General features: G+C 41.7%; 1 protein-coding gene across 2 annotated transcripts in view; it reads left to right on the forward strand.

The window, feature by feature from the left end:
* TTC28 (tetratricopeptide repeat domain 28) overlaps positions 1-13,352 on the forward strand; it is a 636,155-nt gene that overhangs the window by 157,770 nt on the left and 465,033 nt on the right. The window lies entirely within an intron of this gene.

Raw genomic sequence — 13,352 nt, forward strand, 5'->3', positions numbered from 1 at the left:
GTGTTCTACAGTTACAGTAGTTTGGTCATAGAATTTGTATATTAGCCCATAGTACACAGAATACTAGTTGATCATCAAAAAATACACACTCTTCAGAGGCAATGAGAACCCAGCTACATTGCTCTGGCAGATAGGGTGGCAGTCAGGGACCTCTTATGCGAGAATGTGTTGAAGAGGAAGTAAACCGCACCAAAGTTTATTTTTATTTTTTTAAACCCTGCAACGTAAAGGCATATTGTGCTAGTATGCATTGCAAAGGATATTTTGCAATCGGAAATATCCGATGAAAAAATTCTGTCTGACTTTTCCGATCGTGTTTACACGGCATAATAGTGACAACTTCGGAGAAAACACGATAAAAGCTTAGTCTAAAGGAAGTTAGAAACCCATTACTGCTGGAATACAACATCTGGCATGCAGGTTTTGAGCTTCACAGCTGACCAGAGCTACTATTGTATTATGCCCCTAATACCAGTGTGCCTGTGACAAACTAAACCTTGCTTTTTCAGCTAAGCTGCTTTGCCCTTAATAAATGATGCTATTCTTTGGGTACAGGATATAGAAATGCTGTGACATTCGTACATTGTAGAGGTTCATGGTAGAGGTTTAAATCCCATGTCACCCAGTTGTGATTGGATTTCTTCAAATATACTATACTCTGTTCTCAGCATGGCTGCATGGAACATCAGATTTACTATGTAGTAGGGTTGTCCCGATACCACTTTTTTAGGACTGAGTACGAGTACCGATACTTTTTTTTAAGTACTCGCCGATACCGAATACCGATACTTTTTTTTAAATGTGTCCCCAAATGCAGCCATGTCCCCCCACAAATGCAGCCATGTCCCCCCACAAATGCAGCCATGTCCCCCCCATATGCAGCCATGTCCCCCCACAGATGCAGCCATGTCCCCCCACAGATGCAGCCATGTCCCCCCCCCCATATCCAGCCATGTCCCCCATATGCAGCAATGTCTCCCCATATGCAGCCATGTCCCCCCATATCCAGCCATGTCTCCCCCCATATCCAGCCATGTCCCCCCCCCATATGCAGGCATGTCCCCCCCCCCCATATCCAGCCATGTCCCCCATATGCAGCAATGTCTCCCCATATGCAGCCATGTCTCCCCATATCCAGCCATGCCCCCCCCCCATGCAGCCATGTCTCCCCCCATATCCAGCCATGTCCCCCATATGCAGCAATGTCTCCCCATATGCAGCAATGTCTCCCCATATCCAGCAATGTCTCCCCATATGCAGCAATGTCTCCCCCATATCCAGCCATGTCCCCCATTTGCAGCAATGTCTCCCCATATGCAGCAATGTCTCCCCATATCCAGCCATGTCCCCCATATGCAGCAATGTCTCCCCATATGCAGCAATGTCTCCCCATATGCAGCAATGTCTCCCCATATGCAGCCATGTCTCCCTTACCTGCATCGCGCCGCATCCCCGCTGCCGCCGACTGGTTAATATGAGCGGGGAACATTACAGCTTTGAATAGCTGTAATGATTCGCGCCGCGCTGCGTATAGACACTCCCCCTTGCTCGGGATTGGACAGTTCACCCGAGCAGGGGGGAGTGTCTATACGCGGCGCGGCGGGAAAGACTACAGCTATTCAAATGAATGCTGTAATGTTCCCCGCTCGTATTATCCAAGCGGGGATGCGGCGGGATGCGTCGTAGCGGCGGGATGCGTCGGCGGCGTCGGCTGCGGCGGGGGGGGGGGAGTATTCTATTTCGGTATCGGGGGTATTTGCGGGAGTACGAGTACTCCCGCAAATACTCGGAATTGGTCCCGATACCGCTACTAGTATCGGTATCGGGACAACCCTACTATGTAGTCAGGGGCGGACTGACCCTTGAGTCACTCAGGCACTGCCCAAGGGCCCCATGCCACTAGGGGGCCCCATCAGGGATGCCAGGCTCAGTAAAACCAGGGACAGTATGTAAAAATCTATGTTTTTTTTACATCTGTCCCTGATATGTCCGAAACCGACATGCTTTTGATGTTAAAATCCCGCGATTTTAGCTGCCCCGCCTCTGCACTGCCTCCTGGCGTGGTGGCCATCTGTAAGCCCAGGGGCCCCATAATCTTCTATTGCCCGGGGCCCCATGAGTTGTCAGTCCGCCCCTGTATGTAGTACAGCTCTTTAGAAAAGGTTCTGTCCAGATCAAACCTTATTGTATTTTCGTATCATCATTGGCCATCTTAAAGGAAACTAACATTTCCTTTATTTCTCCTGATCATGTTTATTCAGGAGAATCGAACACACCATATGCCTTCTAGATTAAGTCATACTGCTGGAAACGGTCAGCTCCTCACTACTGAAACACTACCCCATTATTTGCGAAGAGACTGTTTATTTTCATGGAACTGCACTAGCTATTTGTTTGGCAAAGTTGTTTCTAACAAGGGGAAATACACACTACTTTTTCCATTATACTCTAGTGCCTTTCTTGCCAAATATGGGACATCCAACACAGTTGAAAGCATAGAGACTCAAATTTCTTGGTCTCATTAAGAATGCATCAGGCAGAAACTGGATTTCCTATTTTGGTATTTATGTGGGAGAATAGCGAGGAGCACGTTTGTAGAAGAATAAACAACGGTTGCTTGAAGATCCTCGTAGAACACTTTAACTAAAATGCTTTCTATGTAAAGATATAATAGTTAATTGCTTTACTGGCTTTTTGGTGGCTTTAGTGACATTTTCCACATACACAAGTTTACTCTGAAGTTTGTATGGAGGTTTTCAGTTTTGGAGGGGAGGCGGATCTGAATACAGACAGGATCTCAGTGAAAACACTGTAACCAACGCAGAACCAGTGAGATATTTATAGACATGTTGCACGTGTTTTGAATTAAAATGAATTCATTTTCCTTGTAATCACATTTCTGATCTCCCTGTCCGCATTCCATAAATCCCACAGCAAGGAGATTTTGGCCTGACTTTCCCAGGTTAAAACTTAAAAAAAAAAAAATCGTTTGTACAGAAAGTGACAAAAAAAGAATCATCTCAGACCTCTCGGATCCTTCAAAAGTATATGGGGTTGAAATGGATTTCTGAAAACGGGATTTGGTTCTGTGGCTATGCTTTACTCTTTTACTGACAGAGCTTATTGTGTTAAACTAAAAGGTTTTCTCTTCCGGGATAATTATAATGCAGAAGTAAGTGTAACCAGGTGTATTTTACCTGGAACACACAAAGTTTTGTTGTAAACCTGGTAGTTGTAAACCTCAAACGTGAAATATGAACATAGCATATCCCTCTATAGTGTGTAATTGTCTCATTCCAGAGTACTAAGGGGAAGATTTACTAAAACTGCAACAGAGAAAGTTTCCCGAATGGGGTTTTTAGGCAGCTCAATTAGACAAGTGAGATGCAATTTGAGTGAAAAAAGTATTTATTCACATGTATCAAAAAGGGAAAAAGGGGATAATAAATAGGATATGAGTTGCGGCAATACAAAAGACATAAAAAATCCATACGATATTATGCAGTACACAACAAATCATTTATACAGCTGAATACAATTATTGCATCTATAAACAATATCCTAACGCGTTTCGACCATAATGGTCTTCTTCAGAGGTTTAATTGGTTGTGACTGAAAGAGAATGTATAAAAGGTTACATAAAGTATTTCGCATATTGTGGTCCAATCACCTACCCCGCCCACAGCTCCATTTTTATAGAGGCATCTTCCATTTGGAAGGAGGGGTGGGGGGTGGAGGACAGGAAACATAATACTATATCAATAAGGCAAGAAAGATTAATTGAAATCGATCATTACCGGTAATGAAGTAAGAAAGTAGTCTAGATGAGGCTTTGCTGTCACAAAACAGGGGGGTCCAGCCATTCTCCCACGGATCACTCCAAATCTCGGGGCTCCCACATGAGCGTCCACGCTAAATTGTGTGGTCCCATGTGACACAACAGGGGGTCACCAAAAAGGGGCCGAACCCAAACAGGGCGGGCTGGTGGGGGGGAGAGAAACAACATGGGAAGAAGGAAAGGCCTGCAATAGGATTTACTAAAACTGCAGCCCCCAGAATCTGGTGCAACTGTATACTGTAATGTAGCCAATCAGTTTCTAAATTCAGTTTGTTCCATTAAGCTTTGACAATAAATCCTGGAAGCTGATTGGTTTCTATGCAGAGCAGCGCCAGATTTTTCACGCGCCAGTTGTAGTAAATCTCCTCCTAAGTGTCATTTATGTCTGCTGCTTCGTTCCTCTGCTATCAGCATGAATCACTTCTGACAAGTTTCCTGATACCAAGGGAATAAAAAGTGACAGGGGAGAGAGCTCCAGCTGCTTGACAGCCTCAGCTCTGTTCCTGTGTGCTGTGTGAAGGGGGAGTGTCTCTTCCCTCCAATCAGCTCTGAGTCCTTCTCACTGAGCTCTGCAGAGTGTAACTTCAGCTCGCCGCCCCCTTTTTTCAGATGTAGAGAAGATAAGACTGCAGATAAAAAAAAAGTACAACTTATGCAGGGGGATTTATTTCATGTCCTTGTACCTCTTGAGTCCAGTCATTTCACTGGGTATATATAAGGGTTTACGACAACCACTCAAAGCTCAGTGTTTTTAATTTTTTTTAGATTATCAATAAAATCTGGTCCAAGCGGCTTCAGGATGACTCTACTGCTCATATGTAGGTGGCCTTTAAATTGAGTGATAATGTTTCTGGTGTCATGTTGTTGGAAGTTTTTTTTTGTTGTTTAAAAGTTTTATTTTTTTGGTAAAGCTAAATTTGGAATGTTCCTTTAAGCAAAGCTCAGTTTTTTTTTTAAATGTTATATTATCAATAAAATCTGGTCCAAGCGGCTTCAGGTGACTCTACTGCTCATATGTAGGTGGCCTTTAAATTGAGTGATAATGTTTCTGGTGTCATGTTATTAGTAGTTTTTTTGTTGTTTTATACGTTTTTTATTTTTTTGGTATACTTTGTAACCTGCACCTCATTGACAGATGTTCACGGACTGTCAATGTTAGCCCCTGCGTAGGAGTTATGTTTTGTACTACATTTGAAAATTGACAATATTTTTTTTTAATTTTTTTTATATTTATAATAAATATTAGCAATATGGGCCTAGAGTCATTTTTCAAATATAACTACCCCAGTGCACAGCATATGTATAAAGGATTATCCAGAGGTCTTATTATTGATCTCTGAAGACTCAGATTCCTGCATATATAACAAATTTTAGATGCAGCAGTCTAAAAAACAGTAACATAAAGTCAGAAACTGCACATAAATGATTTGTTACTTTTATATTATAATACATTACGTATAAGATGAACATCATCTTTGGCTTCTGATATTTATTAGTTTTGTAGGTCATTTTTTTTTCCCTATGTGTTTATCTATTTTAAACGCTAGCTCTTTTCTCATAGAGTCTTCCATAGAGCTGTTCTCAGTGAATGCACTATGAGCAGAACCAGTGTGATTTGTGACACAGACCGTGGAAAATGTTATTATTCTTTTTACTTTCAGTGTTGTTTGCCTTGTGTGAGATCATAGGCTTTAAAAGCAGAAAATCTTTATTTTTACATAAAAAAAAGAAAAAAGAAAAAGGATGACTTTTCACGAGTCCTAAAATAGCCTGTGGTAAGAAAACACATGTATAATAGAATGTGACGACGTTATATAAGTTATTAGTACTTGAAATAATAATAGTAATTTTTAAAGGAAACATGTGTTTGTCAATATTTCCTTCTGAAAATGTTAATTATCTGGCTGTTATGTTGACCCCACTTGAGTAAATACTTTAAAGGGGTTGTAAAGGTAAAAAAATGTTTCCCTAAATAGCTTCCTTTACCTTAGTGCAGTCCTCCTTCACTTACCTCATCCTTCCATTTTGCTTTTAAATGTCCTTATTTCTTCTGAGAAATCCTCACTTCCTGTTCTTCTGTCTGTAACTCCACACAGTAATGCAAGGCTTTCTCCCTGGTGTGGAGAAAGCCTCTTGAGGGGGGAGGGGGCAGGAGTGTCAGGACACTCTCTACTTTGCAGATAGAGAAAGGAGCTGTATGTTAGTGGGCGTCCTGACACTCCTGCTCGCCCCCTCCCCCCTCAAGAGGCTTTCTCCACACCAATTTTATTTTACCTTTACAACCCCTTTAAGTCACCGACCCAGAAAAAACAAGCAGATCAGAAAAGTTACACAAAAGCCTAAAGGCCTTGTATAGTGAAGAAAAAGGGTCAGTGTGATAGCCAGGCAAGCAGCATTTTTAAAGGGGATGTCACTCATGATAGCCACTTTGTTGCTTTCATTACAGAGTTCCTTTAATTTCATCTCAGCCAGACTATACTAGTGTAGAAGCCAGGAGGAGAAATGAGCTGGTTGGCATGATGATGACGATGATGTCAGTTTATGGAAATGTATATTGATCATACAGCTATATCCAAGGCTCCAATTATTTTACAACATTGTCTCACTTTAGCTTGACAGGATTGAAGTTGATGGTAGGAGTTGCGTACTTAGATAGAAGAAATGCCTAGTCACTGTGCCAGCCTGCGCCACTTCTCAGCCTACGCTAATGCCCTACCATTTTTATTTATTCGTACTCCAGGAAAATATATAAACGCCCTTTATTACAACTATGTAATGATTTAAAATGTAGAAAAGTAGATTTAAACCCAAGAACTAAAAATGCATAAGATGAGAACCTCATTTTCCGAAGCTATTTTCAATCTGCAGGTTTCATCAAAGAATACCTCGTCATCCCGCACTGCATGTCCTTATTCATACACTCACATGCACTCTTTGACAAACTCTTTGGCACTGCTAACATCTATTGCTCAGGCATGGCCTACTGTTGTCACTATTAAAAAGCGCACCCAGGGCAATGATGTGTAGCTGACAGTGAAGAAAATGCATATAGACAGGAAGTGACTGAAAGAGGCTGAATGAGATCAGCAGCTTTGGGATGCAAGCAAAAAATGGATAAAAAGGTGAAAACAATATAATGAGAAAACATTCACACACATTTTTCAGCTAGTTAAACGCTCAGTTCTGAAGCTCCAAAATGCCCAACAAGCAAAATCCCATTAATTTCAATGGCCCCTGTTCACATGTGAGCTTCCTGTCACCTAAAACAAAATGGCTGAAGCTCAAAAAAGTACATGAGCTACGTTCTGGCAGATTACAAGCATTTTTAGACTTCAACGGAAACGCCTGACTTGAGAAGAAAAACACTCGTAATACGCTGAAAAAACGATTGTAAATGCTCAAATATCAGCTCTCCACCCCAAATTTCCTCTCCCTCTCCTCCCCCTAGTACGTCCTATTGGCTAAACCAAAATGTCTGAAGCTGTAACACACTTCTGAAACATTTTAAAAAAGCAACAATTTTTTTTTAAAAGAACACCCAAAAACACCCGTAAATCAACACGCTTAGGTATAAACGGAGCAATATAAATGTCACCATTACCAAATTATTAAGACTGATTACTGATACCTTTTCCTAATTACTTGCCTATACCATTAACCAATATCTATCCTTTGTTCACAAATGTGCGGGGCTGGTTTGCAGCGTGATTTCAAGCCTCATCTTGTGCGACTTCGTTTAGCGGTCCAGGTGCGAATTGTTAAAGTGTATGACATTGAAAGTCGCACCTGAACTGGGCTGAAAATTGTACATCAGGGGTGCCCAACCAGTGGCCCAGGGGCCACATGTGCCCTGCGGAGCCCTCTGATGTGGCCCGCAACCTCCTGCTCTGGGATGGAATAAATTAGAATAGAATGCTGTTATTAAAGGTAAGTTTATTACTAAAATCACAGTGTCTGTTCTGCAGTGGTTACTGGGCTGCTTTCAAACTGATCCACAGGTACAGAGAAGTGCACCTGTGAGTTACCTGCACTGAGCCATAGACTTAGGCCCCGTACACACGTCCGAGAAACTCGACGGGCAAAACACATCGTGAGCCAAGTTTCCTCATTGACTAACGAGGAAATAGAGAACATGTTCTCTATTTGGCCCGACGAGATCCTCGTCGGTTTCCTCGGCCAAAAGTGTACACACGACCGGGTTTCTCGGCAGAATACGGCTCCGATCGAGTTTCTGGCTGAATTCTGCCGAGAAACTCGGTCGTGTGTACGGGGCCTCATATTACCTGCGAGTTTGGTGTGCTGAGAGTAGAGTGGTCTCTATAGAGCCGAGAGGGCTGCCATCCACCCGCTACGCTCATTGTGGCCCACAACTGGTTACCAAGTCGCTTAAGTGGCCCTTGCTCTTCAAAAGGTTGGGCACCCTTGTTGTACATGATGGCTACAATACTAGTAATCAGAAATGAAAAAAGAGGCCACCCCTCAAAGAAAACTGATAATGCTTACTTGTCCCGCCACTTGTCCCACCAATCTGTGCAATTTTGATAAGCAGGAGTTGCTGAAGAGTCTTCAGTATCTGACACACTTCCTGGCATGTTGGGTGCCTGGTTGCCCTTCATGATTCCATGAGTTGCCCCCAGAACCACGTAAGGAAACAATAATTACATCGAAGATGGTGGATGGAACCACAAGGCCTAGCTGGGGACCAGGCATTTGAGTCACTTTAAAACAATTATCTCCCCATCATTTTTATCTGACTCCACAATTGAGCTAGATGTATTTCTTTAGGAGTATGTGTGTTGTAGGCTTGACCTCCTCTTATCTTCCTAACACAGGTTTCATTAATCAAATGTTCACTTCAACTGTGGGCCGCCAAACCCTTTATCATTTAGAATGTACAATATTATCTATGAAAAGAGCAATCGACCTTATAAATAAAAAATATATACTTTTTGTTCTGAATTCTATCCATATAATATTTGGCTACCACTGGCAAAAGCAAGAACATGTAAGGATCATACAAGGGTAAATCTTGATATTACATTATTTTTGACTTTATAGTAAAATAAAAAAACACAAACATACATCGATATCCTTGTGTTTTTAATATTAATGTTGCATTTGGAATGATTCGGTTTTAAAAGTGTGACTGGCTCAAGCTTCATGCCTGCAAGTCATTTAATAGAGGTTTGATGCAGATCATATAAGGCTTTGTAGCATAGCACACGCTTCTCTAGACTGAGAACATCAGCATAATCCTTTGAGGTAGCCATTTTGGTCAGTGTATTATAAATATTCAATTACTTGCAGGTTTTTCTTTAATACAGAACACAAACAAGTGAAAGTGCCACAAGCTTATCTTTTGAAAGTATAATAGGCTTATGGTGGCTCCAAATTCTACCCTCGAGCCACAAATAGAAGACATAAAGCATAAAAAAAATATTTTTAGGTCTACTGCTTGATCTATTTAAATCTTTGTAGATGCAGTTTATAGCCCAGAATGACGCAGATTCACTGGTTTGTTTTCCTGAAATAAGGAATGCGCCGTGATCATATATCAGAGTGCATGGTGACGGCATGTTTTATAATCAACTCCACGCCATTGCCAGTGTTGCTGTTTTTAGCAGAAAAATGTTTCCTAGCATAACTGTGGTTTCAGTGAGGATTTGAAGGCTAATATGTCAGAAGCTTTGTACTTGACCATGACTTTGAAGCAGTCAGTGTTCTTGCTAAAGCTGTCTGTGTCCCCCATATCCTGTAAACCCAAAGAGTATGCCAAGGCAAAAAATAAGCAGTAATACATACACATTTCAACTTATTTTATCTCTCTATACCCGAAAAGTACAGAAAAAGACCTGATGATATGTCAAAAATTCGCTCAGCTCCTAAATCCTCTTTTGGGGCATAATTTTTATCGACTGAGTGGTGTCAGCCCTGCCCAGTTCCTTTTGCTAAACTTACACACTCTTTCATCTTCACAACATGAAATGAAAGCTAAATATTTTGTAGTTTAAAATGAGAACTAAGAAAGCTCTTTGAGAGAATACAGAATGTGAGCACTGGATATAGAAAATCACATTGTTAGAGCTTAGACACACTTTAAGGGAGAATCTACTTCCAATCTATTTTTTTTTATATTAGACACATTAATAGTACCATAAAAGTGGACCTATGATTAAGGGGAAATGAAAAACACATATCGTAATCGTATATACTTCTTATATTAGAGATCCTCTCCACGTGTACAATTATACTCATACTAACCAGAGAAGGGCTTTGGGAGATAGAATTTCAAATGGCAGATCAGAGGATGTGTGATGCAGAGATGTTTGTTACTTATATGCTGTACTCATCTATTTCTTTTCCTCCAATTTCTGATTGAGAGGTTATGTTACTGTCCCTTAAAGTCATATTAAAGTGGTTGTAAACCTAAAAAAAAAAATGCTCCTGTTCCTTTAAAACATGTACTATAGCATAGTGCTTGTGCTGTGTAATTTGTCCCATTGTATGATGTAAAATATCTGGTTTATACTGACAGTTCCTATGTCCCCCTGTGCAAGCTGACCACGATAATCATGGCTACTAATCCATGATACCGTGGTCAGTTTACATGACTCTGTCACCCCACTCTCTGCTGTGAGTCTCTCCCCCTCCCTCCTGGCATGTCAGCTCAGTGTGAGGGTCGATCTCCTCCCGCTGCTCTTCTTAGACAATAATTTATAAAAATCCCTGGCATCCCCTTCTTTTTAGGAACATTTAAAGCACCGTGTGTCTAATTTTTTAAAATATATTGCTAAATACCTTCTTACACAGCTTCGCTGTGAGGTCACGTGGTCTCCCTCTGTTGGCCGGCTGACGCCATAGGGGAATCTCAGCCCCTCCCACTGCTCTCCGGAGATCGGAGAAGGAAAGCAGAGGGGGATCATGTGACCGCACAGCGAAGCTTTGGAAAACGGAATTTAGGAATATAATCTACACAGAGTGCTTTATTCCTGAAACAGGGAGAATGCCAGTAATTTCGACATGTGCCTTAACAACCTCTTTAAACCCTCAGATTTGTAGGCTCTTTCAGCAGCTGATGTATGCAGCATCTGTATCTATTATTCCTTGTCTATTTCCCTGTTTAAACTGGTGCCATGGCCACTGTTTCAGGGGGGCTCTTTTCTTTTCCTATAGAGTCACTCTTGCATGCAGGGACTAGAGGTGTGTTTGCCTACACTGTGTATATCAATAGAAATACACAGCTCCGTAGCCTAGGATGGCAAGGCACTCCCCTGCTCCTCTCTCCTCTCCCCCTCACTTCTCCAAGCTAACAGACTTGAGACTGCACTGTCCACTATTTTCTTTTTCCTGTAAGATCCGTCATTTCAAGGAAGTAGCACTGAGATTGCAGGAGCCAGCGGCATTGAAATTGTAAATTGCAAGTGCTGGGTAAGAATCTGTACCTATAATTTACTTGGGATGTATTTTGTCCAACTCAGTTCAGAAAAATATACGGTCAATATGATGGCTCTATGTGTTTTCCAGAAGTTTTCCATCTTTGTGTGTTTTCTTACCTAAAATATACACAGATCCCTCAAGTCTCACTCCCTGAAATCTGAAGATTCTTAGCAAGCAGTTGATACTTGCAGTGCAGGTGCAGCCCTACACTGCAAGGGAGAGTTTTCAAATTTCCTTGAGTGGGGTATTAAAATACTCTTTTCTTTTCAGTAAGAGACTTGACTTGTGACAATATACTGTATTATTTTAGTATAACCTTAACCGTTTATGATTAAAAAGCAGTTCTTAAGTTCTAGTCAAGTGAATTTTCTTGGGCCAAAAATAAGTCATCAGTCTGTTGCAGTTAGGAGAAAGCATTTCTTCAGTCCCCTCTGCCTCAGTGATCGCTCAGGCTGTATGCTGTAACTTTGTAGCAGATCACAAACTGAGAGACTGCAGAAGGGGATTTATCTGTGTTAGACATTTGTGAACATAGCCATTAATTGCACAGGCACAAGGATTGTACTGTCTTTGAGTTAGAATATTAGTCCAGGAGGTAGCTGCTGAACCTGGATAGTGCCTGAACAAAGATGGCTCAGTCCTTAAAGCGGAGCTTCACCCAAAAGGGGAAGTTCCGCTTCAAAGCCTCGTACACACGACCGAGGAACTCGACGGGCGAAACACATCGTTTTCCTCATCAAGTTCCTTGTTTGGCTGTCGAGGAACTCGACAAGGCAAGTTTCTCCATTCCCGTCGAGGAAAAAGAAGACATGCTCTCTTTTTGGCTTGACGGGATCCTCGACAGTTTCCTCGTCGAAAAATGTACACACGACCGGTTTCCTCGGCAAAAAAAAAATCCCAGCAAGTGTGTACGAGGCCTAAGGCCTCCTCCCCTGCTCCTGTTTATGAAAAGGCACTTTTTGTGAGAAGGGGGTGGGTACCTGATTTTGACAGGTACCTACTCCCACTTCCACTCCTAGGCGATTGGAGCGGAAGTACCCTTCCCTCTCTGCAGTCTTCTGGGACACATCACAGGTTCCAGAAGACTGCAAGACCATTCACAATGCACGTCTCACGCAACGGGCACCCTGCTATGAAGCTGTTCCAGCCTGGTGCCCACAGTTAAGATATCAGCTCTAGGGAGAGAAAATGGGAGGTGAAAACGGCTGGGGTGAGTACATCGCTGGATCGTGGGACAGGTGAGTGGCTGCTTATTAAAAGTCAGCAGCTACAGCTTTTGTAGCTGCTAACTTTTATTTTTTACACAAGAGACTGGAGCTCCTCTTTAAGGAAAGGATGATGAAGGTAGTGTCAGTTACAAAAGTGGTACAACATGAAAACATATCTGATACTAGGTCCACTTTAACAAGCTAGATCAAGAATGCTGATAATGCAGAAATAATATAATATATGTATATCTGGAAACTCTTATCCCTAGAGAATTGTGTACCTACCAATTTCAAGGAACTGCATATGGCCATACCTGTCACTCCACTGGCAAAACTTGGCATTGGATATCCATTGGAAATTGCCACTGATGGCTCTACATTCTGTGTGGGCCTTGTATATTTTCATTAATGGAATCAAATAAATAATACCTAGAGTAACGTTGTAGGGTAAGTCTTTCAAAATATTAATAGAAGAGAAGGTAAGAGGTCAGATAAATAGCTGGAATATAATTGTCATTGCTATGACATAGACAGTCTTAAAAGTCATATTAATGACCTTGTCCAGGGTATGAAACGCAAAGCCTCCTTGACCTAAACTCTTGGGGAATTAGAACTGTCAATCACCATCATGTTTCACTAAGGGAAAAATACATGATGGTATTCATAAGGATGACAGTTGACAGGGTCTGTAGTAACTACTGACTTTTCTCTATTAGTCAGGAACAATTGACATACTGGCCTGTGGTTAAGAGAGAACAGGTGCAATATCTCCCTTACTGGGTGACATCTGCACAATGAAAATGCCTTCTTTGTCTCAAACTCCAATATAACTCATAATTGGGCTTGAATGTCTGCTTAAATCAATCAGC

The sequence above is a fragment of the Rana temporaria genome, chromosome 1 (genome assembly GCF_905171775.1).
Source record: "Rana temporaria chromosome 1, aRanTem1.1, whole genome shotgun sequence".
Taxonomy (NCBI): domain Eukaryota; kingdom Metazoa; phylum Chordata; class Amphibia; order Anura; family Ranidae; genus Rana; species Rana temporaria.